This window comes from Pan paniscus, chromosome 15 (assembly GCF_029289425.2).
Source record: "Pan paniscus chromosome 15, NHGRI_mPanPan1-v2.0_pri, whole genome shotgun sequence".
Lineage (NCBI taxonomy): Eukaryota > Metazoa > Chordata > Mammalia > Primates > Hominidae > Pan > Pan paniscus.
In genome coordinates, this window is record NC_073264.2 from 47,361,540 (window position 1) to 47,389,255 (window position 27,716).

A 27,716-nucleotide genomic window follows, 5' to 3' on the forward strand; every position below is an offset into this window, starting at 1 on the left:
CACCAGTTAGAATGGCGATCACTAAAAAGTCAGGAAACAACAGGTGCTAGAGAGGATGTGGAGAAATAGGAACACTTTTACACTGTTGGTGGGACTGTAAACTAGTTCACCCATTGTGGAAGACGGTGTGGCAATTCCTCAAGGATCTAGAACTAGAAATACCATTTGACCCAGCCATCCCATTACTGGGTATATACCCAAAGGATTATAAATCATGCTGCTATAAAGGCACATGCACATATATGTTTATTGTGGCACTATTCACAATAGCAAAGACTTGGAACCAACCCAAATGTCCATCAATGATAGACTGGATTAAGAAAATGTGGCACATGTACACCATGGAATACTATGCAGCCATAAAAAAGGATGAGTTCATGTCCTTTGCAGGGACATGGATGAAGCTGGAAACCATCATTCTCAGCAAACTATCGCAAGGACAAAAAACCAAACACTGCATGTTCTCACTCATAGGTGGGAATTGAACAATGAGAACACTTGGACACAGGAAGGGGAACATCACACACCGGGGCCTGTTGTGGGCTGGGGGGAGGGGAGAGGAAAAGCATTAGGGGATATACCTAATGTAAATGATGAGTTAATGGGTGCAGCACACCAACATGGCACATGTATACATATGTAACAAACCTGCACTTTTTGCACATGTACTCTAGAACTTAAAGTATAATAAATGAAAAAAAAAAGTATAGTAGTGGTTGCCAGAGGCTGGCATGGGGGAACTAGGGAGTTGTTCAATGGGTATAAAGTTTGAGTAATGCTAGATGAATGAGTTCTAGAGATCTGTTATAAAACGTAGTGCCTATAGTTGAGACAGTGTTGTGCACGTCAAAATTTGTAAAGAGGAGGCACGGGTGCAGTGGCTGAGGCAGGAGGATCCTTTGAACCCAGGAGGCGGAGGTTGCAGTGAGCCGAGGTGGCGCCAGTGCACTCCAACCTGGGTGACAGAGCGAGACTGCATCTCAAAATAAATAAATAAATAAATAATAAAATTTGTAAAGAGGAAAAATGTCATTTTAAGTGTTCTTAACAAAAAATAAAAACAAAGAAAAAATGAAAACAAAAGGACACAAGGAAACTTTTGGAGGTTTTAGATACATCTATTACCCTGATTGTAGTGATGGTATCGGGGTGTTTGCATATGTCCAAATTCATCAAATTGTATATATTAAATATGTACAGCTCTTTGTATGTCAACTATACCTCAATAAAGCTGTATAAAAAAGAAATAGAAGGCAACATTTTCCAGTGGTATCTTTCACTATTTTTGAAAGATTTTGGAGTTTTAATTTTGAAAGAATTTAAAATTTACAGATTTGCTGAAATAATACAAATAATTTCTATATGCTTTTCAGAAAAATGCATTAATTTACCAGTTGTTAATATTTTGAAAGTGAATACACACACTTCTATATTATTATGTTTTTCTGAACAACATGCATGTAGGTTGCAGGCATCCAGCCTCCTTACATGTAAGTAGTTTTGAATGTCTTTTCCAAGAATAAAGATGTTTTCTTCTAAACCACAGTAAAAACTTAAGAAAAAAATATGACATATAAAGTTAACTTTTGCCAATCATCCTAATACATGTATTTTATAGAAATTTTATTTCTCTGATCTCTGATGCAATGTAGGATAATGCATTGCATTTAATTTTCATCTACTGCCTAGCTAGACGTGGCACAGGGAGACATTACTTAAATTCTTGAATTTTAACTTGCAGTTATATACTGCTAGGGAAGTTTTCTAACTTCTCTGCACTTAAACTTGCAAAGGTATTTCAGAATTAAATGAGAAACTATATGAAAATTACATTTCACAGTGCCAAGCACATAGTTGTTGCTCAAAAAATTGTAGCTTAAGAAAAAGCGATAAATAGTATATGTTTAAAAAATAGATACAAAACACAGTCTTTAGCCTAAATTTAGTGAAAGGCAAATCATTTGCTTTTATTCTTTCCAGAATGCATCTCAATTGACCAAGTGTAAAAAGGTCAAAGTCACTTTGGAAATAAAACACCTTCTATAAAGACACTCTATTTTATTGAATGGTATAGTGCTTTACAGCACGATTTAATTATGTGCTCACAATGGAAAACAATAAAGCTGTACAGCCAGCAAGAAAAGAGTCAAGGTTTCAAGACAGATATTTAGACTATGAGAGAGCATTCAGTATTGAAATACAGAAAAAGGATTAGTCTTGGATAAGAAGAAATTGCTTGAGAATGTTCTTGTGGGCGAAACATTACCTCATGTTTATGTTTAACTCAACAATTACCTCAGAAAAGTGAGTTTTAAAATAGCACTTTTAATGATGAGGAGCAGATCCCAAGAGAATACTTTGCCCTAAAGTCTTTCTCCTTTTGCCTTCCTTCCTCCCATCCAAAGTCAGGCCAACCACAGGCATACCAATCACCTGTCTTTCCAAAAGCTTATGATAGCTTGCCCAAGTCAGCCAGTAATTCCCTTCTTTGGAAACAGTTATTGTAGTTGAATGTGGTTTTGCCCCTTAACTGTAGCTGGTCTCACATTACTGTTTTATTATTTCATATATTAGGTCTTTTCTCTCTAATTAAATTGTTAGTTTTTGTATAAATTTTTTAGCTCTTATACTTCTTTTGTGTAAGCCCACCATGCTTAGTACAGTGATGAATACTTAAAGGTGCTAAAAGAATACACATGGAATTGGTATTTTTAATCTGTATCTGAGTTTTAACTTTTATCACCCATGTTTCATTGGAGTGTAAAGCCACCTCTTTTGGTCTCTACTTGCATGACACTACTGAATTAAGCTGCAAATATATCCGACTGCTTTAGACTTTTAATGACTTGCTACTTCCAATTATTTTGAGATAGAACTTCATCCATTCCTTTTAGTACAGGCAGTAGAAAATGAAGCAGGGAGCTAGAGAGAGTTATCTTTGCTGGCCTTAAGGTTTTCACTTTCCATCTGCAGAAAATTCTTCACCAGGTGTTTTCCCTCTATTCTTCTTATTGCACAGTAAAATTTTCCTCACTTACAGGATTATCTTCTGGCTATCTTGTGTCTGCTCCAAATATTACCATCCCCTCCTCACATTGAAACTCAAGTTGTGGTACCTCTCATTTGTGGTCTTCCTTTCTTACATCCACCTGCATTTCATTCTCAAATACTTTAAATACTTTCTTCCAAAGCTGCCCCTCATTCTTTCATTTTCAGACTACCATAACTAAGCTATTTTTTCTCACTTCATTGGGTTTTGAATGTGCAGACATATTCATGCTTTTAACATTCCCTATTTCTAAATTTATCATAAGGATATCCTATGGCCTAACACTTCAGCAAAATATGTAATTAATAAAATCAATAAATAAATCACAGAAAGGGTGGAAATACTTGTAAACATATCTAACAGGAGGCTTACATCCAGAATATTAAAAAAACTCTATGTCTTAGTCTGTTTGGGCTGCTATAATACAAATACCATGAACTAGGAAACTTATAAAAACACATTTGTTTCCCACAGGTCTTGACGTTGGGAAGTAAAAGATCAGAGTGCTGGCAGATTTTGGTGTCTAGTAAAGGACAGCTTTCTAGTGTATAGATAACACCTTCTATCCATGTCCTCACATGGTGAAAAAGGTAAGAGGTCTTCCTTGGGCCTGTTTTATAAGAGTACTAATTTCATTCTTGAGGGTTCTGCCCTCATGACCTAAAAAAACCCCACTGCCTAATACTATCACCATGGCAGATAAGATTTAAACATATAAATTTGGGACAGATACAAACATTCAGAAAATGGTACCCTACAAGTCAATAAAAATATTATAAACAATCCTTTAAAAAGATACAATATATGAACAGACCCTGCTAAAAGAAAATTTTTCTTGTTTCACTTATTTATTTTTAATTATCAAATAAAGAAAGTATATATTTATCATGTACAACGTGTTTTTAAATATGCATTTATTGTGGAATGGCTAAGTTGGGCTAATTAACATATGCAGGCTTATTTTTTTCTGATGAGAACACTTAAAACTACTTTCTTAGCAATTTTTAAGAATAAAATACATTGCTGTTAACTGTAAGTCACCATGTTTTATAATAGGTCTGTTGAACTTATTCCTCCTATCTAATTGAAATTTTGTATCCATTGATCAAAATCTTTCCAACACCTTCACCACCACACACCCAGTATATAGTAACCACTTAATATGGTTTGGTTCTGTGTCCCCACCCAAATCTCATGTCAAATTGTAATTCTTGTGTTGAAGGAGGAGCCTGGTGGGAGGTGATTAAATGATGGGGGTGGACTTCCCCCTTGCTGTTCTTATAACAGAGTTCTTATGAGATCTAGTTGTTTGAAAGTATGTAGCACCTCCGCCTTCTCTCTCTCTCTCTCTCCTGCCAGCCATGTTAAGATGTGCTTGCTTCCCCTTTGTCTTCTGCAATGACTGTAAGTTTCCTGAGGCCTCCCCAGAAGCAGAAGCCTGTATACTCGGCAGAAGTGTGAGTTGATTAAACCTCTTTTTTTTTTTTTTAATAAATTACTCAGTATGTCTTTATAGCAGTGTGAGAAGGGACTAATACACAATTAATTGACTATAAATGCATAAATTTATTTCTGAGCTCTCTATTGTTTCACTGGTTTATGTGTCTATTTCCTTTTTTTTTCTTATGCGAGTACCATGCTGTTTTGATTGCTATGGTTTTGTGGTATATATTGAAGTCTTGGAATGTGACGCCTCTAGTTTTCTTCTTTTTGCTTAAGACTGCTTTGCTTACCCTAGGTTTTTTATGATTCCATATTAATTTTAAGATTTTTTAAAATATTTTTGTGAAAGATGTTAGTATAATTTTGATAAAGATTATGTTGGATCTGTAGATTGCTTTGAGTGGTATGAACATTTTAACAATATGAATTCTAATCCATGAACATAGAATATCTTTTCATTTATTTGTGTCTTCAATTTATTTCATCAGTGTTTTTTAGTTTTAGTATAGGTATTTGTCCTTTGTTAAATTTATTCTGAAGTATTTTATTTTTTGTAGCTATTGTGAATGTTTTTTTTTTGAACAACTTGTTTTTATAGAAACGCTATTGATTTTATATGTTGATTTTATATCTTGCAAGATAACTGAATTTGTTTATTACTTCTAACAATTTTTAAGTGGCGTGTTTAGTTTTCTATATAAAAAACAGAGACAGTTTAACTTCTTTTTTTCAAGCTTGAATGACTTTTATTTCTTTATTTTGCCTAATTGCTCTGGCTAAGACTTTTAGTACTATGTTGAATAGAAGGGATCTTAGAGAAAAAGATTTTAACTTTTCTTCATTGAGTATGGTGTTAGTTGTGGACCTGTCATATATGGCCTTTATTGTGTTGCAATTCATTACTTTTATACATAATTTGTTGAGAATTTTTAACATAAGAGAATGCTGAGTTTTACCAGATGCATTTTCTGCATCAATTTAGTTGATCATATGATTTTTGTCCTTATTCTATTTATGTGAAGTATCTAATGTGTAGATTTTTATATGTTGAGCCATCATGTGTCCAAAGAATAAATCCACTTGACCATGGTGAATGATCCTTTATGATCCTTTTAACATATTATTGAATTCAGTTTGCTGGTATTTTATTAAGACACTTTGCATCTATATTCACTATATTCATCAGGAATATAGGTCTACAATTTTCCTTCCTTTCCTTCCCTCCTTCCTTCCTTCCTTCCTTTCCTTCCTTCCCTTCCTTCCCTTCCTTCCTGCTTTCCTTCTTTCCTTCTTTCTTTCTTCCTTCCTTCCTTCCTTCTTTCTTTTGACATGGTCTCACTCTGTTGCCCAGGCTGGAGTTCAGTGGAGTGATCATGGCTCACTGCAACCTTGAACTCCTGGGCTCAAGCGATCTCTCCACCTCAACCTCCCAAGTAACAGGGACTACAGGCATGCGCCACTATGTCTGGCTAATGTTTTTAAATTTTTTATAGAGCTAGGGTCTTTCTATGTTGCCTAGGCTGGTCTCAAACTTCAATTCTCCTGCCTTGGCCTCCCAAAGTGCTAAGATTACAGGCATGAGCCTCTATGCCTAGCCCTGTAATTTTCTTTTCTTGTAGTGTCCTTTTCTGGTGTTGGCCCCAGGATAATTTCGGTATCATAAAATGAGTTAGCAAGTATTTATTCCTTAATATGTTGGAAGAGTTTGAGAAGGAATGGTATTAGATCTTCTTTAAATGTTTTGTGGTATTCTGTAGTGAAGCCATCAGTCTTGGGCTTTCCTTTGATAGACTTTTTATTAGTGATTCAATCTTTTTATTCATTATTAGTCTGTTCAGATTTTTTCTATTTCTTCATTACTCAGTGTTGGTAGGTTTTATGTGCCTAGGAATTTATCCATTTCTTCTAGGTTATACAATTTGTTAGTGTATAATTATTCAAAGTAGTGTTTTATAATTCATTGTCTTGCTGTGACATCAGTTGTAATGCCTCCTCTTTCATTTTCGATTTTATTTATTTCTCTTCTCTCTTTTTAGTTTAGCCAAAGACTTGTCAATTTTGTTTAATCTCTTCATAAAGTCAGTTTGGTTTTGTTGATCTTTTAATTGTTTTTCTAGTCTCTATTTCATTTATTTCAACTCTTATCTGTTTTATTTTTTTCTTCTATTAACTTTGTGCTTAGTTGATTTTTTTCTAGTTCTTTGAGATATAACATTATATTGTTTGATATCTTATTTTTTAATGTAGGTGTTCATTTCTATAAACTCTTTTAGAACTGCTTTTGCTGCATCACATAAGTTTTCGTATGTTGTTTTTCCATTTATGTTTGTCTCAATATATTTTAAAATTTCTCTTTTAACTTCTTTGATCCACTGTTTTTTTTTTCAGAAACATGTTAATTTTCATGTATTTTTAATTTTCCCAAGTTCTTCTTCTTACTGATTTCTAGTTTAATACCATTGTGCTCAGAAAAGTTACTTTGTATGATTTAAATCTGTTTAAATTTGCTAAGACTAGTTTTATAGCCTAACATATAATCTTTCCTGAAGAATGCACACTTGAGAAGAATGTGTATTCTGTTGCTGTTGGATGGAGTGTTCTGTATGTGTCTGTTAGGTCTATTTGGTCTAAAGTGAAGTTTAAGTCCCAAGAAACTGGAGTATTGAAGTTCCCTAGAATGACTGAATTAGTCTGTCTCTCTCTTGGGGTATAAAAGTATTTACTTTATATATTTAGATACTCCCATATTGAGTGTATGTATGTTATTGTTATATCCTTTTGATAAATTGACAATTATCATTATTTAATGTCTTTGTCTCATTTTACAGTTTCTGACTTAGAGCCTATTTTAGCTGATGTAAGTGTAGGTACTTCTGCTCTCTTTTGGTTTCCATTTGCATGAAATATCTTCTTTCATCCCATCACTTTCATCTTGTGTGTGTCTGACAGGTGACATGAATTTGTTATAAACAGCCTATATTGGTATATATATATGTATATGTATATATGTGTGTGTGTATATATATATATATTCAGCTACTGTATGTGTATTGATTGGATAACTTAGTACATTTGCGTTCAAGGTAATTTTTGATTTTTTATTACTGCTATTTTGTTAATTATTTTTTGTAGTTCGTTTCTTTTTCTGTTGATGTTTTTCTTTGCGATCAATTTATTTTCCCTAGTAATACACTTTGATTCCTTGCTTTTTATGTCTTGTGCTATCTACTATACGTTTTTGTGTTGTATACACAAAACATTGTATAGTTAGGTAAAATTTTAAAAAATACCTAATAATCATATAAATAAGTTCATAATAGGGAAATACAAATTAAAAGCACAATGAAATATTGCTGAACACGTATTTGTTGACCAAAATAAAAAATACTGAGTACAACATTTTGATAAACATGGAGCAAATATAACTCTCATATATTGCTAGTGGAAGTGTGAAATAGTAAAACTATTTTGCAAAATGATTTGGTAATTTCTTATAAAACTACCCCATGATCCAATTATTCTGTATATTGGTATTTAATCAAGAATAATGAAAAATTTGACACAGAAAATTTACATATGACTATTTATACCAACTTTACTAATGATAGGTCAATAATGGAAATAGCCCAAATATCTATCAATAGGGAAGTAGATACATTTTGGGATATGCATTCAATGGAATATATAGCAATATAAAATGAACTATTGACACATGACAAAATGGGTGAATTTTAAAAAACATGTTAAATGAAAAGTGATTCAATTTAGATAAAATTTTAAAATAGGTAAAATTACTCTCTGGTGATATAAATAAGATTAGTGGTTTTCTTTAAGGTCAGAGTTTGATTGCAAAAGGGAATGAGAAATTTCTAGGTTAGTAGAAATGTCCTATGTCTCAAGTGTAGTATTGGTTGCATGAGTGTAGATGTTTGTCAAAACTCATGCCACTGTATACTTAAGAGCTGTATATTTTACAATATTTAAATTAAATCTAAATTTAAAAAGACAAATAATTTGTTTAATATAAGAATAAATCCTGTCATAATTGTGGCCCCTGTATTAGTCATAGTTCTCAAGAGAAACAGAACCAGCAGGATATATTAACATGTAGTTATATAGAAAGAGATTTATTCTGATGGGTTGGCTTATGTGATTATGGAGGCTGATAAATCCCATGAGCTGCCATCTGTGAGCCAGAGATCCGGGAAAGCTAGCAATGTGGTTCTAGTCCAAACCAGAGGCCTGAAACCCAGGACAATCAGTGTTATAAGTCCCAGTCCAGTTTCAAGACCTGAGAACCAGGAATACTGAAGCCTGAGGGAAGGTAAAAATCAGAGGTCCCAGCTCAAGCAGACAGAGCAAATTTCCCCTCCCTCCATTTTTTCTTCTATTTAGGCTTTCAGTGGATTGGATGAGGCCCGCCTGTATTGGTGAGGGCAGATCTTCACTTAGTCTACCAACTCAAATGCCAGTCTCTTTCAGAAACACCCTCACAGACACACCCAGGTATCCTATAGCCTAGTCAAGTTGACACATAAAATTAACCATTACAGCCCCTAGATTTCAGAGTATACATGAAAATAAATGTAAGGTTCTTAAAATTTTTATTTAGGAGTTTTCTATTGTTTAAATAGCATTTTCCATGTTATGTGAGTATTGATGCATACCTTAAATAAAATTGATTTTATAGAGATTTTATAAAATAGATTCCTCTGGTTTTCTCATTCTCTGCCAATTTCCAACACAGCACTTTATGAAGGAGAACTGGAGCATTAAGATAAAATATATTCAGATGGATAAATAAATGTTTCCTGCTAAAAACTTTACCTTCAGTCTTGTAAGATTCTTTTGTATATTTTCCTGGTGAGCTCTTAGAATAGACCTGTACTCGCTTTCTCTATATATGTAACCCACCCCCAAATCTAGACTCTTTAGCTATCTTTGATCTTTCTCTACATTGTTTCTTTTGTAGGCTATGAATACTTGGCCTCTTAATTTTTTTGAATTAGCTGTACCTCCCTGATTACTCCGTCATTTACTAGTTAAGTAAATCAAACACATGGATGCTTTACATCTATTCACATAAAATATAATTATATTTTTAACTTTTAAAAATTATATGTTGGCAGCAATAAGAGGGGAATTACTGGAATCTTCTCATTTAAAGGCCATAAAACACAATATATTTTCACCTTCTAAGAAAAAGAAAATATGTAAATACAATGCCAGTGATAAAGTATTCTGTGCCTTGCTTAGAAAAACTGGGAAGTCTGAAGTCAGAAATGTTCATTCATTAGGGAAAATTTAGTTTTCCAGCAGCCCGCCTTTCCTAACCTGATGACCCTCTGGGCAAGCTATTCTGCATTTAACAAATGGATATACTTGTTCAGTTATCTGAACCAATTAATTGGTTTAATTAAAAGAGTTTAATTTAGTTTTCTGTTACTTATAAACAAAATAATTCTAACTCTTATGAAACCATGTTTGATCTTCAGTATAACTTTGGAAACAGCCATTTTCTGGACCAGAACTGTCATATCTGGGCATAGATTATACTTTAATGGCAGGTAGGACTTCTATGGGAAGATTTTATAGAATTCCCCTATAGTTAATTAATTTATTTTGTTTTGTACAAAACTGTAGAAGAATTTGTCTAGTGTTTAATACTTGATTGTTTTATCTTTGATAATGGCTCTAATTAATGTGGCAAGTGTGAAAATAAACCCTATCGTTTCTATAGGAATCTTCATTATCAATATCTCTAAGTATTGATGTAGGTGACTTGTTCATTGAAATTACATTAAAAGAGGATAATATGGATATAACACAACATCAGGTACTTACAAGGAATTATAATATTGTACCAAGAGAAAATGATTGAGAAGTAAGAAAAAATGGAAATGTGATTTTGTTCAAATAACTATAAATGGACAGCAAAAAAAATACAAATCTACTTGAATATGAGTAATTTAATATTTTTAGTGAATAAATATATGGAGTTGGAAGAGCATTAAATTCAAATTCTAAAATTCAAACTATTTGGTTCATAGTCAGTTAAAGGGCAAAAATTATTTTTGTTCTGAACTTGTACTTATTCCAGATCGTTTGAACATTTTTACTTCCTGCTTTTTAGGTCAGAGACTATAAGAAAGACAAAAACCATATAAAGGCAAAGGAAATTGAAATAGAGAAAACTACTTTTTTTTTAATGAAGTAATGAAAGAATACACAAAGGATAATCATTCCCGGCCTTGATTTTTTAAGTGCTTACTATCTCAGTCATGCAGGAGGGAGGCTGTGATATTAAGGACCAAAGTTATGTGCAACAGATTCTTAGCAAGATCACCTTGCTGGAATTCTAATGCAAAGACAGCCTGACATACACAAGGTTTCAAAAAAATTTAGTTCCTGTGTTAAAGGGAAATTAAATGGTCTTTTTTTTATTTTTTGATGGATTAGGCTATTAAGTTCTAATAGTGTTCTCTTACTATTTTGAACATTTACTCTTTAGAAAACATCTTCAAAAATGCTTAATTCCAAGACTATATTTTCACTTATTCCAATAGAGTTGCCAGTTTTTTCTCTTCTAAATGTTGACCTTCCTCATACTTGCAAATATAAACTCAGTTAAAGAAATGTGTTTAGTAGTAAACTAAAATTAGCAAGAGAATTTACATAAAAACCCTGAAGCAATAAAAATGCCCATCCTCGATAATAAAAATATAATTTAATTTTTAACTTACAACATATAAATCTTTTAAAACCAGACACATAAGGTAAAAAATATTAAACTGCCTCAATGTTTAAGCTAAGGGGACATTATATGTTCCAAAGAAAATGTCACAGCTTAAAAGATGCATAAGCTAGAAAATTCTTATTTGTAGAGAGAATTGTAGGAAAAGTCAGGTTATATTTAAAAGATAAAATACATGGATTACAGCATATCTGATCCATTTATTTGGCTATACTAATGATTGGTGCAGATCACCAATATGATGGTTTGCTGAATAGTAACCACAGTGAAAACAGCAGAAGTCAGTGTGCTGGCTAGGCTTCAATTTTTTAAATATATCTTTGGGGCTATTAAAAATTCATCTTTGTGACTATGTATTTTAAATAATGTGTACTTTAGCCACTGTGCACAACTTATAATGTGTACTCTAGAGGCAAAGATAAAATAACTTTTAAAAAGTTAATGGACACTATAATATGTTGCAGCAATCCCAATTCTGGGCTTAAAGAAGTTGAAATCGGGGTCTCAAAAATATATCTGCACTTCCACCTCCACTGCAACATTATTCACAATAGTCAAAATGTGGAAGCAACATAAATCTTCATTGATCAATAAATGGGTAAATAAAAATATGATATATACATACAATGGAATATTGTTCAGCCTTTAAAAAGAAGAAAACTCTGCTATTTGCAATAACATGGATGAACTTGGTGGGTGTAATGCTAAGTGAAATAAGCCAGTCACAGAAAGACAAATATTACGTGATACCACTTAAAGGAGGAATCTAAAATAGTCAAACTCATAAAAAAGCAGAATAGAGTGGCGATTTCCAGGAGCTGGGGAAGGTGCAAACAGGGAGGTATTAGTCAAAGGGAACAACGTTTTAGTCATGCAAGATGAATAAATCCCAGAAATTTGCTATACATTATGGTTCTGATAGTTAACAATACTCTGTTGTAGACTTAAAAGTTTGCTAAGAGAGTAAATTCATGTTGCGTTCTTATCACATATAAAAAAAGTTAATGGATGGTTTAAAACAAAAACAATAACAATGGCAATATATTATGGTGTTTATAACAATCACAGAATTAGAATATATGATAATAATATTATAACTGGTGGGACTATGAAATGGAAGCATGAGGTTCTTTAACTGCATGTAAGGTAGTGTAATACTGTATGAAAGTAGACTGTGATAACTTAATTCTGTGTTTTGTATAAATTATAGCAGTGTTTTAAACTTTGGCATTATTAATATCTTGGGTTAGATAATTCTTTGTTGTGGAGGGCTTATATGTTGCAGTATGTTTAGCAATATCCCTGACCTCCACCAACTAGCTGCCAGTAGCATCCCCTCCAGTAGTGAGAGGCAAAAGTGTCTTTAGGCATTGTCAAATGTCCTCTGAGAGCAAAATCACCAACTGAAAACAATTGCCTTAGAAAAACAAGGAATGTAAACACAACAAAATATAATAATCAATAGAAATGATTAAATTAAACTTTAAAAAATAATTGATTAATCTGGAAGAAGACAGAAAAAGAAAATATAAAACAAGAACAGATGGATCGAGTAGAAAATAATAAACAAGATGGTAGATTTAAACCCCACTATATTAATAACTGCATTAAATACAAAATATGTAAAAATTCCAGTTAAAGAGAATCTAAGATAGGCTAAAAACACTCAACTCTATGATATCTATAAGAAACTTATTTTAAATATAAAGATACAGAAAAGTTAAAAGCAAAAGGATGTAAAGGATATATAATACACACTACAACAAGTGGGTGTGATTATATAAATACCAAAGATGGCTTCAGAATGTAAAATACATGCACAAAATCTGATAGAACTGGAAAATGAACACGAAATATCCAAAATTATAGTTGAATGTTTTATTTCATTTTATTTTTAAAATTTCAACTTTTATTTTACTCAAGGGTATATATGAGCAGATTTGTTACAAGAAATTTTTGGCTGATGCTGGTGTTATACAGTGTACGAATGCCATCACCCTGGTGGTCAGCATAGTACTCAATAGGTAGTTTTCTAACCCACCCTTCCCCTGCCCAGTATCCAGTGACTATTGTTTCCATATTTATGTCCCTGTATGCTCAACACTAGCTCCCACTTATAAGTGAGAACGTGTAATATTTGCTTCTCTGTTCCTGCATTAATTTGTTTAATATTATGGCCTCCAGCTCCATCGATGTTGCTGCAAAGGATGTGATTTTATTCTTTTTTGTGACTGTGTGGTATTTCATGGTATATATGCACCACATTTTCATTATCTAGTCTACAGCTGATGGGCACCTGGGTTGTTTCCATATCTTTGCTGTTGTGAATAGTACAGCAATGAACAGACAAGTGCATATATCTTTTGGTAGAATGCTTTATTTTCCTTTGGGTATACACCTAGTAATGGGATTGTTGGGTCAAATGGTAGCTCTGATTTAAATTCCTTCAGAAGTCTCCAGACAACTCTTCACAGTGGCTGGACTAATTTACATTTCCACCAATAGTTTATACTGTTTATACCAACATTTCCTTTCTCTACAGCCTTGCCAGCCTCTGTTGTTGTTTTGAATTTTTAATAATAGCCATTCTGACTGGTGTGAGATGGTATCATCATGGTTTTGATTTGCATTTCTGTGATTATTGGTGATGCTGAGCATTTTTAATATGTTTGTTGACCACTTGTATGTTTTCTTCTGAGAAGGGTCTGTTCTTGTCCTTTGCCGATTTTTAAATGAGGTTATTTTGGTTTTGTCTGTTGATTTGTTTAAGTTCTCTATAGAGTCTAGATATTAGGTGTTTGTCAGATGGACAGTTTGTGAATATATTCTCCCATTCTGTAGATTGTCTGTTTGCTCTCTTGGTAGTTTCTTTTGCTTTGCAAAAGTTCTTTAGTTTAATTATGTCCCACTTGTCTATTTTTGGGTTTGTTGCAATTGTTTTTTGGGACTTACAATACATTGAGATGTAAAAATACATAAAAAGATCAATGAAACCAAGAGTTTCTTATTTGAAAAAATAAATAAGATCGATAGACTCCTAGCTAGATTAACAAGGAAAAGAAAGAGAATGTCCAAATAAGCAATATTAGAAATGACAAAGGTAATATTATAACTGAACCCACAAAAATACAAAAGATCCTGAGACTGTGATGAACAACTCTATGCACAGAAATTAGCAAATGTAGATGAAATGAATAAATTCCTATAAGCATGCAGTATCCAATGATTGAATGAGGAAGAGATTGAAACCCTGAATACATCAATATCAATTTCTGAAATTGAATCTGTAATACAGAAACTGCCAACCAAAAAAATCCCTAAAGCAGATGGATTCACAGCTGAATTCTACCAGACATACAAATAACTGTTACCAATTCTACTAAAAATATTGCAAAAAACAGGGGAGGAAGGGTTCCTCTATAACTCATTCTATGAAGCCAGCATCACCCTGATACCAAATCTGGCAGAGACACAATGAGAAAAGAAAACTTCAGATAAATACCCCTCATGAATATAGATGCACAGATCTTCAGCAAAATACTAGCAAATCGAATCCAGCAGTACATAAAAAACATATATACACCACAATCAAGCAGGCTTTAATCCTGGGATGCAAGGTTGGTTCAACATACAGAAATCAATAAATATGATTCACCACATAAACAGAATCAAAAGCAAAAACCATATGATCATTTCAACAGCTACAGAGAAAGCTTTCAATAAGATCCAACACGATCTTCATGATAAATCCCCCCAGAAATTAGGCATTGAAGGAATATACCTCAAAATAATAACAGCCGTCAATGACAAACCCACATCTAACATCATACCGAATAACCAAAAGTTTGAACGATTCATTCCCCTTGAGAACTGGAACAAGGATGCTAACTGTAACCACTCCTATTCAACATAGTACTGGAAATCCTAGCCAGAGCAGTCAGGTAAGAAATAGAAAGAAAAGGGAGCTAAATAAGAAAAGAGGTCAAACTGTGTCTCTTCACTCCTGATATGATTCTATGCTTAGAAAATCCTAAAGACTGTCAAAAGGCTGCTAGAATTGATAACTTCAGTAAAGTTTCAGGATACAGAAGTCAATGTGCAAAAATCAGTAGCATTTCTATACAACAACATCCAGATTGAGCATGAAATCAAGAACACAATCCCACTTACAATAACCACAAAAAAATTTTAAATACCTAGGAATACAGCTAACCAAGGAGGTGAAAGACCTCTACAAGGAGAACTACAAACACTGCTGAAAGAATCAGATATGACACAAATAAATGGAAAAACATTCCATGCTCATGGAATGAAAGAACCAGTATCATAAAAATGGCCATACTATTCAAAGCAATTTACAAATTCAGTGCTATTCCCATCAAACTATTGACATCATTCTTCACAGTATTAGAAAAAGGCCTATTCTAAAATTTATATGGAACCCCAAAAGAGCAGGAACAGCCAAAACAATCCTAAACAAAAGGAGCAAAGTCAGAAGCATCACACTACCTAAATGCAAACTATACTATAAAGCCACAGTTACCAGAACAGCTTGGTACTAGTACAAAACAGATACATAGACCAATAGAACAGGATAGAAAACTCAGAAATAAAGCTGCACACCTACAAGCATCTGATATTCAACAGGGCTGACAAAAAAAGAGAAATGGGGAAAGGACTTCCTACTCAGTAAGTTGTGCTGGGATAACTGGCTAGCCAAAATCAGAAGACAAGCTGGACTGACCCCTACATTTCACTATACATAAAGACTAACTCAAAATGGATTAAAGATTTAAATGTGAGATCTCAAACTATAAAAATCCTGGGGGACAACCTAGGAAATACTCTTCTTGACATTATTCTTTGCAAAGAATTTTTGGCTGGTTGAAGATTTTAACACTCCTATTCTAATAATTGACAAATCAAGTAAATTGCATGCCAGTACATACATAGATTTGAATGGTACTATTACTAACCTTATCTAATTGATATTTATAGAGCACTCTAAACGACGACGCAAAATGCACATTTATTCAACAACTATAACTAACTTTCTGTACCTTTAAACAATGAGTATACTTGTGCTAAGCAGGTACTGTGCTTGAGAATGCTGCGTCAGAAAGAGAAAAAGTGTGAAATACAGTACGTGCCTGAGATGAAATATTTGTTAGGGTCTGTATGATGTGGCACAAAACTGTCCGTCATTGTTACAGCTAAACTCATAGTTGGGCCAAGAAGAAATGACACAGCCAACCAAATAAGTCTGCTTAGGTGGAAATTATAATCTTCATGTAGTCACCTGTCTTTCAAGTGCCTTCTGAGAGGTATAGTCTATATGACCTCATAAGATTACCATATAACTTTTTTCAGAAGAACCTAAACTAAAACACTGCTCTCCCATGACTTAAGGGCCACATTATGACTTTCATGAAGTATAACCACTTTGGCTTCATGGGCCCCTCCTTCCATAAGGAAATGTTAGAAATTAGGCCGGGTGCAGTGGCTCAAGCCTGTAATCCCAGCATTTTGGGAGGCCGAGGCAGGCGGAACACGAGGTCAGGAGATCGAGACCATCCTGGCCAACATGGTGAAACCCCGTCTCTACTGAAAATACAAAAAAAATTAGCCGGGCGTGGTGGCGGGTGCCTGTAGTCCCAGCTACTTGGGAGGCTGAGGCCGGAGAATGGCGTGAACCTGGGAGACGGAGCTTGCAGTGAGCCAAGATCACGCCACTGCACTCCAGCCTGGTGGACAGAGCCAGACTCCATCTCAAAAAAAAAAAAAAAAAAAAAAGTTAGAAATTATATTTTATTTTACAATTGCATTGGTATAAAGACAAATTAATTGATATCATGTATTAAAACATTTTCTTTTATCTGAAAGTTTTGTTTCTTCTCTTGATTTTTAGATATTAAAACATTTTTATAGGCCTCTAAAAATATTGTGGGTTCTACATATTGTGCCTTTTGTGGATGCTGCATAAGTTGGCCCTGGCTGACTCAAACAGAGAGGGGTGGGAGGAGGCAAGATGATAGTAGTTTGCTTTTTCTTAGAAGGACAAAATGTCCAAAGAATTCTCTCACATTCCTAATCTCTTTTATATGCTAAATCTGTGGAGAGTTTTATGATGGTTCTGTTTTGAGTTCTGTCATTTAATTCTTCCCAAAATTATATATATATATAATTTTATTATATCATATAATAATATATGTAGTATATTATTATATAGTATATAATATGTTATATATTATGTGATATATTATTGATAATATATTATTAGTAATAATATTAATAGTTATCATTAGTAATATTATGTAGTATATAATTTATTATGTAATAATACATTGTAATAATGCATATTATATAATATGTATATATACACATACACACACAGTCATGCACTGCATAACCACGTTTTAGTCAACAATGGACTGCATACAGGAAGGTGATCCCAAAAGATTATAATGGAGTTAGAAAATCATGATGTTATGACATTGTAGCTGTCATAACATCATAGTACAAAACATTACTCACCTGTTTGTGGCAATGCAGGTGTAAACAAACCTACTGCACTGCCAGTCATTGAAAATGTAAATAAATAAATAAGTAAATAAATGGATAAAAGCTTATAGAATGAAAATATAAAGAAAAAATATTTTATACTGCTGTACATGTGTTAGGGTTTTAAAATGTTATTACAAAGGAGTCAAAAAGTTGAGAAAAATTTTAAAAGTTTATAAAGTAAAAAAGTTACAGTAAGCTAAGGCTAATATTTTACAGCAAAAAACATTTGTATAAATTTAGTATTGCCGAAGTGTATAGCGTTTATAAAGTCGGTGTGGTGTACAGTAATGTCCCACACCTTTACATTCACTTATCTCTCTCACTCACTGACTCAGCCAGAGCAACGTCTAGTCTTGCAAGCTCCATTCATGGTAAATGCCCTATAAAAGTATACCATTTTTAAGATTTTATAACATATTTTACTGTACCTTTTCTATGTTTAGATATGCTTAGATACACCTATTCCTATAATTGCCTACAGTATTTAGTACAGTAATATGCTATATAGGTTTGTAGCCTACAAACAATATGCTATACCACATATCCTGGGTTTTTGGTAGCCTATACCATCTAGGTTTGTGTAAGTACAATCTATGATATTCATAAAATGGTGAAACCACCTAAAAATGCATTTTGCAGATCGAATCCCTGTCATTAAGTGACTCATGACTGTATATATATACATACACACACACACACACACACACACACACACACACACACACAGAATCATGAGTCTGCTAAGGAACTATCTTCATGTATACACCAACATTTATTTTACAATATTTCACTCCAAAAAAGACTAATGTTAAAAAACAAATAAATAAATGTATAATTGACCTTTAACCCAATAAGATTTGCATCTTTTCTTGAGCCAGTGACCATGTTAAGGTTATTAAATGTCACATGTACATGACTGTATATTTAGAAAACCCTATCATCTCAGCACAAAATCTCCTTAAGCTTATAAGCAACTTCAGCAAAGTCTCAGGATACAAAATCAACATGCAAAAATCACAAGCATTCTTATACACCAATAACAGACAAACAGAGAGCCAAATCATGAGTGAACTCCCATTCACAATTGCTTCCAAGAGAATAAAATACCCAGAAATCCAACTAACAAGGGATGTGAAGGACCTCTTCAAGGAGAACTACAAACCACTGCTCAATGAAGTAAAAGAGGACACAAACAAATGGAATAACATTCCATGCTCATGGATAAGAAGAATCAATATTGTGAAAATAGGCATGATGCCCAAGGTAATTTATAGATTCAATGGCATCCCCATCAAGCTACCAATGACTTTCTTCACAGAATTGGAAAAAACTACTTTAAAGTTCATATGGAACCAAAAAAGAGCCCACATTGCCAAGACAATCCTAAGCCAAAAGAACAAAGCTGGAGGTATCACGCTACCTAACTTCAAACTATACTACAAGGCTACAGTAACCAAAACAGCATGATACTGGTACCAAAACAGAGATATAGACCAATGGAACAGAACAGAGCCCAGAGAAATAATACCACACATCTACAACCATCTGATCTTTGACAAACCTGACAAAAACAAGAAATAGGGAAAGGATTCCCTATTTAATAAATGGTGCTGGGAAAACTGGCTAGCCATATGTAGAAAGCTGAAACTGGATCCCTTCCTTTCACCTTATACAAAAATGAATTCAAGATGGATTAAAGACTTAAATGTTAGACCTAAAGCCATAAAAACCTTAGAAGAAAACCTAGGCAATACCATTCAGGACATAGGCATGTGCAAGGACTTCATATCTAAAACACCAAAAGCAATGGCAACAAAAGCCAAAATTGACAAATGGGATCTCATTAAACGAAAGAGCTTCTGCATAGCAAAAGAAACTACCATCAGAGTGAACAGGCAGCCTACAGAATGTGAGAAAATTTTTGCAATCTACTCATCTGACAAAGGGCTAATATCCAGAATCTACAATGAACCCAAACAAATTTACAAGAATAAAACAAACAACCCCATCAAAAAGTGGGCAAAGGATATGAACAGACACTCCTCAAAAGACAACATTTATGCAGCCAAAAGACACATGAAAAAATGCTCATCATCACTGGTCATCAGAGAAATGCAAATCAAAACCACAATGAGATACCATCTCACGCCAGTTAGAATGGTGATCACTAAAAAGTCAGGAAACAACAGGTGCTGGAGAGGATGTGGAGAAATAGGAACACTTTTACACTGTTGATGGGACTGTAAACTAGTTCAACCATTGTGGAAGACCGTTTGGCAATTCCTCAGGGATCTAGAACTGGAAATACCATTTGACCCAGCCATCCCATTACTGGGTATATACCCAAAGGATTATAAATCATGCTGCTATAAAGACACATGCACACGTATGTTTATTGCAGCACTATTCACAATAGCAAAGACTTGGAACCAACCCAAATGTCCAACAATGATAGACTGGATGAAGAAAATGTGGCACATATACACCATGGAATAATATGCAGCCATAAAAAAGGATGAGTTCATGTCCTTTGTAGGGACATGGATGAAGCTGGAAACCATCATTCTCAGCAAACTATCACAAGGACAAAAAACCAAACGCCGCATGTTCTCACTCATAGGTGGGAATTGAACAATGAGAACACTTGGACACAGGAAGGGGAACATCACACACCAGGGCCTGTTGTGGGGTGGGGGAGGGAGGAGGGATAGCATTAGGAGCTATACCTAATGCAAATGACGAGTTAATGGTTGCAGCACACCAACGTGGCACATGTGTACATATGTAACAAACCTGCACATTGTGCACATGTACCCTAGAACTTAAAGTATAAAAAAGTCATATGTAAATTAGATAGTTTGAAGAATATACTTGAAATTTAACTGTCTCAAATGCTAACTGTGGAAAACTAATACACATTACAGCACATTCGTACAAACAAATATTTTTAGTTACATTAATTTTTTAAATGTATGTAATTAGATACCATATTGTATAAATAAAATGCTTCATAAAATAAAACCAAGACAAAATAATTGACTAAAGTCTTTAAGAATTTTAAGACTGGCTAGTACAAACTCCTTATACTCCTCCAAGTACTATTATCTGCATTTATCCTTACATCCTTTCCTGCAGTCTTAGATAAAGACGTTACCCACAATTTCTGTGTTTAATCTGATTCCTCCAAAATCTGCTGAGTCTTAGCAAACCAATTTTTATCATTTTTACTTTATCTTTAATATTTCCACCATCCTGATTTACTTCTTCTAGACTGAAATATGTTCAAGTTTCTCCTATTAAAAATAAGAATAAAATACTCTCTATCAGCTTTATACCTGCTTTTAAATATGCTTTAGATTCCTTCCCTTTAAAAGCACAATCTCAAAATATAAGTGTCCTCTAATTATATTAATTTTAGCAACTTTGATTCCTTCTTAAACTAGCATGGTAAGGCTTCTGGCCTCACCAAAAAGACTCCAACAAAGTTACTGATGACCACTTAACTGCGAAATCTGTATATGTCTTTTGAGGTCTCATCTTACTGGGTTTTCTTGAAACATTTGACACCATCAACCATGTCCTTCATTAAATTAGCTTCCTAAGTTGCCAAACTATGGAAGCAGCTCACCTGGACATACAAATAATATTTTTTGTTCACTTTGTTGAAAAACTCATCATCTTTCCCTCTAACCTAATCCACCTTCCTCATTTCCTATCTCAAGTTTTGCGAATATCAGTCAATCGCTCAAGCTAAAAACTTACGTGACATGATAGACCTCTCATTGACTCAAGAATCCTATCCCCACCTCCCTTGATAATTAAATATTGCAAATTCTATTTCCTGGATATCTGTAATTTCCATCTTCTTCTCTTCATCTCACAGCTTTATGTTCAGTTCTTTCATCTGTATCATTTCATTAGAACCCTACTCTAATCCAATTTTCCTTCTGCATTTCTGCCAGAAATAGCTGGTTGTATTATTTCTCTGCTCACATGCATCAATGTTTTGTGATTCTCTACAGCAGAAGGTGAAACATCTTTGTCTGCATGAGGAAAAACAGTTTTTCTCTACAGTCTCATTCAACACTCACACCACCACTTCACTTCTGGTCACCAAATTCGTGGGTTTTTTCCCATACTAAGCAATTCTCCAGTTCTCAATGGATACCAACTGGGTGTTCAGCAATTTAACTCAATCCTAATAATATCCTAGAGACAGTGTCAGATCCTACAGGTTAATAGCTCAGTCTCAAAAGATGCTCTCTACTTCAGATGCCAATCGCAAGTCTAAGTTGCAACCTGTGCTTCTGACCAACTGGCTATAAATCAAACCATCTTCTTGGGTTTGATTATTTGCTAGAATGGCTCACAGAAATCAGGTAAAAACAATTACTGGCTTCTTATAAAAAAAAAGGGTAGAGATCAATAACTAGATAAAGATGTACATAGGGCAAGGTATGTGGAAATGGGCAGGGAGCTTCCCTGTCCTCTCCAGGCCTACTACCGTCCCAGCACCTCCAGGTGTTCAGTAACCTGGAAGGTCTCCAAACGCTATCCTTTTGAGTTTCTAAAGAGGCTTCCTTATGTAGGCATGATTGATAAAATCATTGACTGCTGGTAACCTAGTCAACCTTCAGACCCTTCCTAGAGAAGGTCCGAAATTAGGGTTGAAAGTTCTTACCCTTGGCCAGGCGGGTGGCTCACTCCTGTAATCCCAGCACTTTGGGAGGCCAAGGCCAGTGGATCACCTGAGGTCAGGAGTTCGAGGCCAACATAGTGAAACCCTGTTTCTATTACAAATACAAAAATTAGCCGGGTATGGTGGCAGGCATCCATAATCCCAGTTACTCAGGAGGCTGAGGCAGGAGAATCACTTGAACCTGGGAGGTGGAGGTTGCAGTGAGCCAAGACCACGCCGTGGCACTCCAGCCTGAGCAGCAGAGTGAAACTCTGTCTCAAAAATAAATAAATAAATAAAAATGAAAGTTCTTACCCTCTAATCACAAGGTTGGTTCCCCTGGCAACCAGCTCTCATCTGAAAGCTATCCAGTAGCTCAGAGCCACTGGGCATCTCATTAGCATACAAAAATACACTTATTACATTTGGCCATTTCAAGAATTTTAGACGCTGTGTGCCAGGAAATGGGGTGAGAGGCAGACCAAATATATATTATTATGTCACAAATGCAGACATAAAGAATAGTATAATCAAGAAGAAATTCTTGTTTCAAATATATTCTATGTCATATTATTTGAGAATATATTCTAAATTCAGAAGAAATTGGAAATAGTAAACTACTTTAAAAGGAAGCCCATATTAAAGTAGGTAATATAATTCAGAGAAAACTGTCATGTAAGGAGCACACACACAAATATAACAAATATTACTGGCTATATGCCAATGAATGTAATAAGAAAAGATACAAAAAAAAGCTTGAAAATACCAACGGAACAATGGTGTTATAGAAGTGAATGAGCAAATATTTCTGAATAACAGGGGAATGTGCACAGTTAATCCTATTATATTTTGAAATTGACTACAGAAAGTAAATGTAGACTGTTTGTCATCAGCATAAAATAAACTAGACCACATGCTGACTCTCTTTGTAGGGTGAGACAGATGGCATCAATTTTGCCCTACTTCATGTTTGAATCATTGTCACACTGTAAAGATCAAATGTACCAGCTCCACATTTTCAATTGAGAAAATTTGACCTGTCACTTTTTCGACAAATCTTGGTTAACCACAGATAACTTAAAATATTAAGTGACAAGAAAGGAGAATTCTCTTTTGCCAATATCTGACAGTGTGATGTAAAATGGCTAAAGTCAGTGTAATTTTGATGATGTCAAAAATATGATTTGAGATTAACCTTGAAGATATTATTATATTCCTTTTATACTGCTAAATTTACAAAATAAATATTTTTAAAAACAGATTCAGATTTGTCTTGATTATCTCAATAGATGCAGAAAAGGCCTTTGACAAAATTCAACAACCCTTCATGTTAAAAACTCTCAATAAATTAGGTATTGATGGGACATATCTCAAAATAATAAGAGCTATCTATCACAAACCCACAGCCAATATCGTAATGAATGGGCAAAAACTGGAAGTATTCCCTTTGAAAACTGGCACAAGACAGGGATGCCCTCTCTCACCACTCCTATTCAACATAGTGTTGGAAGTTCTGGCCAGGGCAATTAGGCAGGAGAAGGAAATAAATTGTATTCAATTAGGAAAAGAGGAAGTCAAATTGTCCCTGTTTGCAGACGATATGATTGTATTTAGAAAACCCCATTGTCTCAGCCCAAAATCTCCTTAAGCTGATAAGCAATTTCAGCAAAGTCTCAGGATACAAAATCAATGTACAAAAATCACAAGCATTCTTATACACCAATAACAGACAAACAGAGAGCCAAATCATGAGTGAACTCCCATTCACAATTGCTTCAAAGAGAATAAAATACCTAGGAATCCAACTTACAAGGGACGTGAAGGACCTATTCAAGGAGAACTACAAACCACTGCTCAATGAAATAAGAGGATACAAACAAATGGAAGAACATTCCATGCTCATGGATAGGAAGAATCAATATCGTGAAAATGGCCATACTGCCCAAGGTAATTTATAGATTCAAGGGCATCCCCATCAAGCTACCAATGACTTTCTTCACAGAATTGGAAAAAAACTACTTTAAAGTTCATATGGAACCAAAAAAGAGCCTGCATCGCCAAGTTAATCCTAAGCCAAAAGAACAAAGCTGGAGGCATCACACTACCTGACTTCAAACTATACTACAAGGCTACAGTAACCAAAACAACATGGTACTGGTACCAAAACAGAGATATAGACCAATGGAACAGAACAGAGCCCTCAGAAATAACGCTGCATATCTACAACTATCTGATCTTTGACAAACCTGACAAAAACAAGCAATGGGGAAAGGATTCCCTATTTAATAAATGGTGCTGGGAAAACTGGCTAGCCATATGTAGAAAGCTGAAACTGGATCCCTTCCTTTCACCTTATACAAAAATGAATTCAAGATGGATTAAAGACTTAAACGTTAGACCTAAAACCATAAAAACCCTAGACGAAAACCTAGGCATTACCATTCAGGACATAGGCATGGGCAAGGACTTCATGTCTAAAACACCAAAAGCAATGGCAACCAAAGCCAAAATTGACAAATGGGATCTAATTAAACTAAAGAGCTTCTGCACAGCAAAAGAAACTACCATCAGAGTGAACAGGCAACCTACAAAATGGGAGAAAATTTGTGCAACCTACTCATCTGACAAAGGGCTGATATCCAGAATCTACAATGAACTCAAACAAATTTACAAGAATAAAACAAACAACCCCATCAAAATGTGGGCAAAGAACATGAAAAAACACATCTCAAAAGAAGACATTTATGCAGCCAAAAAACACATGAAAAAATGCTCGCCATCACTGGCCATCAGAGAAATGCAAATCAAAACCACAATGAGATACCATCTCACAGCAGCTAGAATGGCAATCATTAAAAAGGTCAGGAAACAACAGGTGCTGGAGAGGATGTGGAGAAATAGGAACACTTTTACATTGTTGGTGGGACTGTAAAGTAGTTCAACCATTGTGGAAGTCAGTGTGGCAATTCCTCAAGGATCTAGAACTAGAAATACCATTTGACCAGTCATCCCTGGGTATATACCCAAAGGACTATAAATCATGCTGCTATAAGGACACATGCACACGTATGTTTATTGTGGCACTATTCACAATAGCAAAGACTTGGAAGCAACCCAAATGTCCAATAATGGTAGACTGGATGAAGAAAATGTGGCACATATACACCATGGAATACTATGCAGCCATAAAAAATGATAAGTTCATGTCCTTTGTAGGAAAATGGATGAAATTGGAAATCATCATTCTCAGGAAACTATCACAAGGACAAAAAACCATGCACCGCATGTTCTCACTCATATGTGGGAATTGAACAATGAGAACACATGGACACAGGAAGGGGAACATCACACTCTGGGGACTGTTGTGGGGTTGGGGAGAGTGGGGAGGGATAGCATTAGGAGATATACCTAATGCTAAATGACGAGTTAATAGGTGCAGCACACCAGCATGGCACATGTATACATATGTAACTAACCTGCACATTGTACACATGTACCTTAAAACTTAAAGTATAATAATAATAATTTTAAAAAAATTTTGAAGCAGGGGACTCTATTTACATTGAAATATAAATAAAAATATTTCCAAGTGAAAAAAAATTCAGATTAAGTTATGAAGGATAAAATATAGTTAAAATTTGGAAAAAAGTCTACATTAGGATAATCATTTTTAAAACAAATATACTTTTGTTACATTTTGCTTTATGTAAATTAAGCTAGTAGCTAATAAGATATTTCCAGTAAATATCAGGACTTCCCTAATGAAGAGATTAAACCAACTCTTTGTCATCACTGTGTTATTTTATTCCTAAAATAAAATAACCATGTCATAAGCATAATAAAATTACAATTAAATTTGTTCTCTTGTTTCTCTCTCTATACTGCTCACTTCACAATCTGATATGCAAAGGTGACTTCCAAAGAAAACAATTTTTTTGAAGAAAAAAGTAAACTCTAGTCTATCTGTATTCTAATTATTCCCAATAATGAATCAAGTTTGTGATTAATGAATATGTGTATAATACAGCGGAAAGAGGAATCATTGGGTTAGAGGGTCACATAATGACATCATATGGTTTTAATTTTCAGTGATCTTTCGCTAAGTAGTTATTAATCATATGAACTAATATGATGAACCAAAGATCAAGATATCTATTGATTTGTATAAAATACTTTTCTAAGATATGACTCATTGCTTTACCTCAAGGATCTAAAAGGACATTCAAATTAGGCATTTATTTACAAAGTCTAATGCTGGCAGTGATAAACGTCATGACAAGTGTAAGATAAAGATCACAAAGTTATCTCTGAGATAGAAAAATGTTTTATAGCCTAGGGTAAGGGGAAGATATTGTCTCATTTGGGAATAATGGCTACAAGCATTGTTAATTCCTTTTATATTAAGCTGCGGATGACTTATCTAATACATACAACAGCATTTTTGTTAAGTGCCAACTGATGTTTGTTGTAGCAGTTAAAAGAAAATGAATTTTTAAGTTTCATGAATTCTCCTGTGATTTTTTTTGCAAACTTAAATAAATCATGTTCCTGTAGTTATGTAAATGGTGTTAACTTCCTTCTGTTCTTTCTAAAGCTAAGGTTACTAAAAATATGTAGTGCCAGACCACAGAGAATTAAATCTGATAGCATATGCTGGTGGAGCTAGGAATTATTAAAACAGACACTGAACCTGGTGTGTTGAGAGAAAAAAGTAGCTTAATTATTTAGTTATGCTGTTTCAACCTTCACAGTTGACTTTTCAGGACTAATGCATTAAAGAGGCCATGGCAAAAAGTAGAATCATCTTTTTTGCCTATTGTGGTTTAAGTGTTATCCTGCTTAAAAGCAGAAATATGGATGAGATAACCAAAGTAAATCAATTAAACTGGCTGGTGCTCTGTCCTTGTTTTGACCAGTGATTCCCAAACTTGGCTGCATGTCAAAATCACCTGAGGAACTTTACCACTGAAGCCCGGGTTCCATGCCCAGACATTTTGACATTATTAGTCTGGAGGGCCTTAGCTTTCTGATTCTAATATGCAGCCAGGATTGAGAACCACTGACCTAGTCAGAGAACATATTAGAAAAGAACATGGATTTTAGGGAGTCAAAATAGGCCTACTTAGAACCTCAACCATAAGTATGATCTAGGACGTTCAATTATTTAGGAGCCTCTGCAACAGGGCTGTTGAGACAGCAAAATAATATTATTCATGTAAAAACTCTTG

General features: G+C 34.3%; 1 long non-coding RNA gene across 1 annotated transcript in view; it reads left to right on the forward strand.

Annotated features, from left to right (window-relative positions):
- The window catches only part of LOC134728893 (uncharacterized), a 562,896-nt gene that overhangs the window by 261,667 nt on the left and 273,513 nt on the right, over positions 1-27,716 (forward strand). The window contains exons 2-3 of the long non-coding RNA XR_010109755.1: positions 3,524-3,639; positions 4,409-4,506. This is a non-coding gene — a long non-coding RNA (uncharacterized LOC134728893). The remainder of the gene's footprint in view (positions 1-3,523; positions 3,640-4,408; positions 4,507-27,716) is intronic.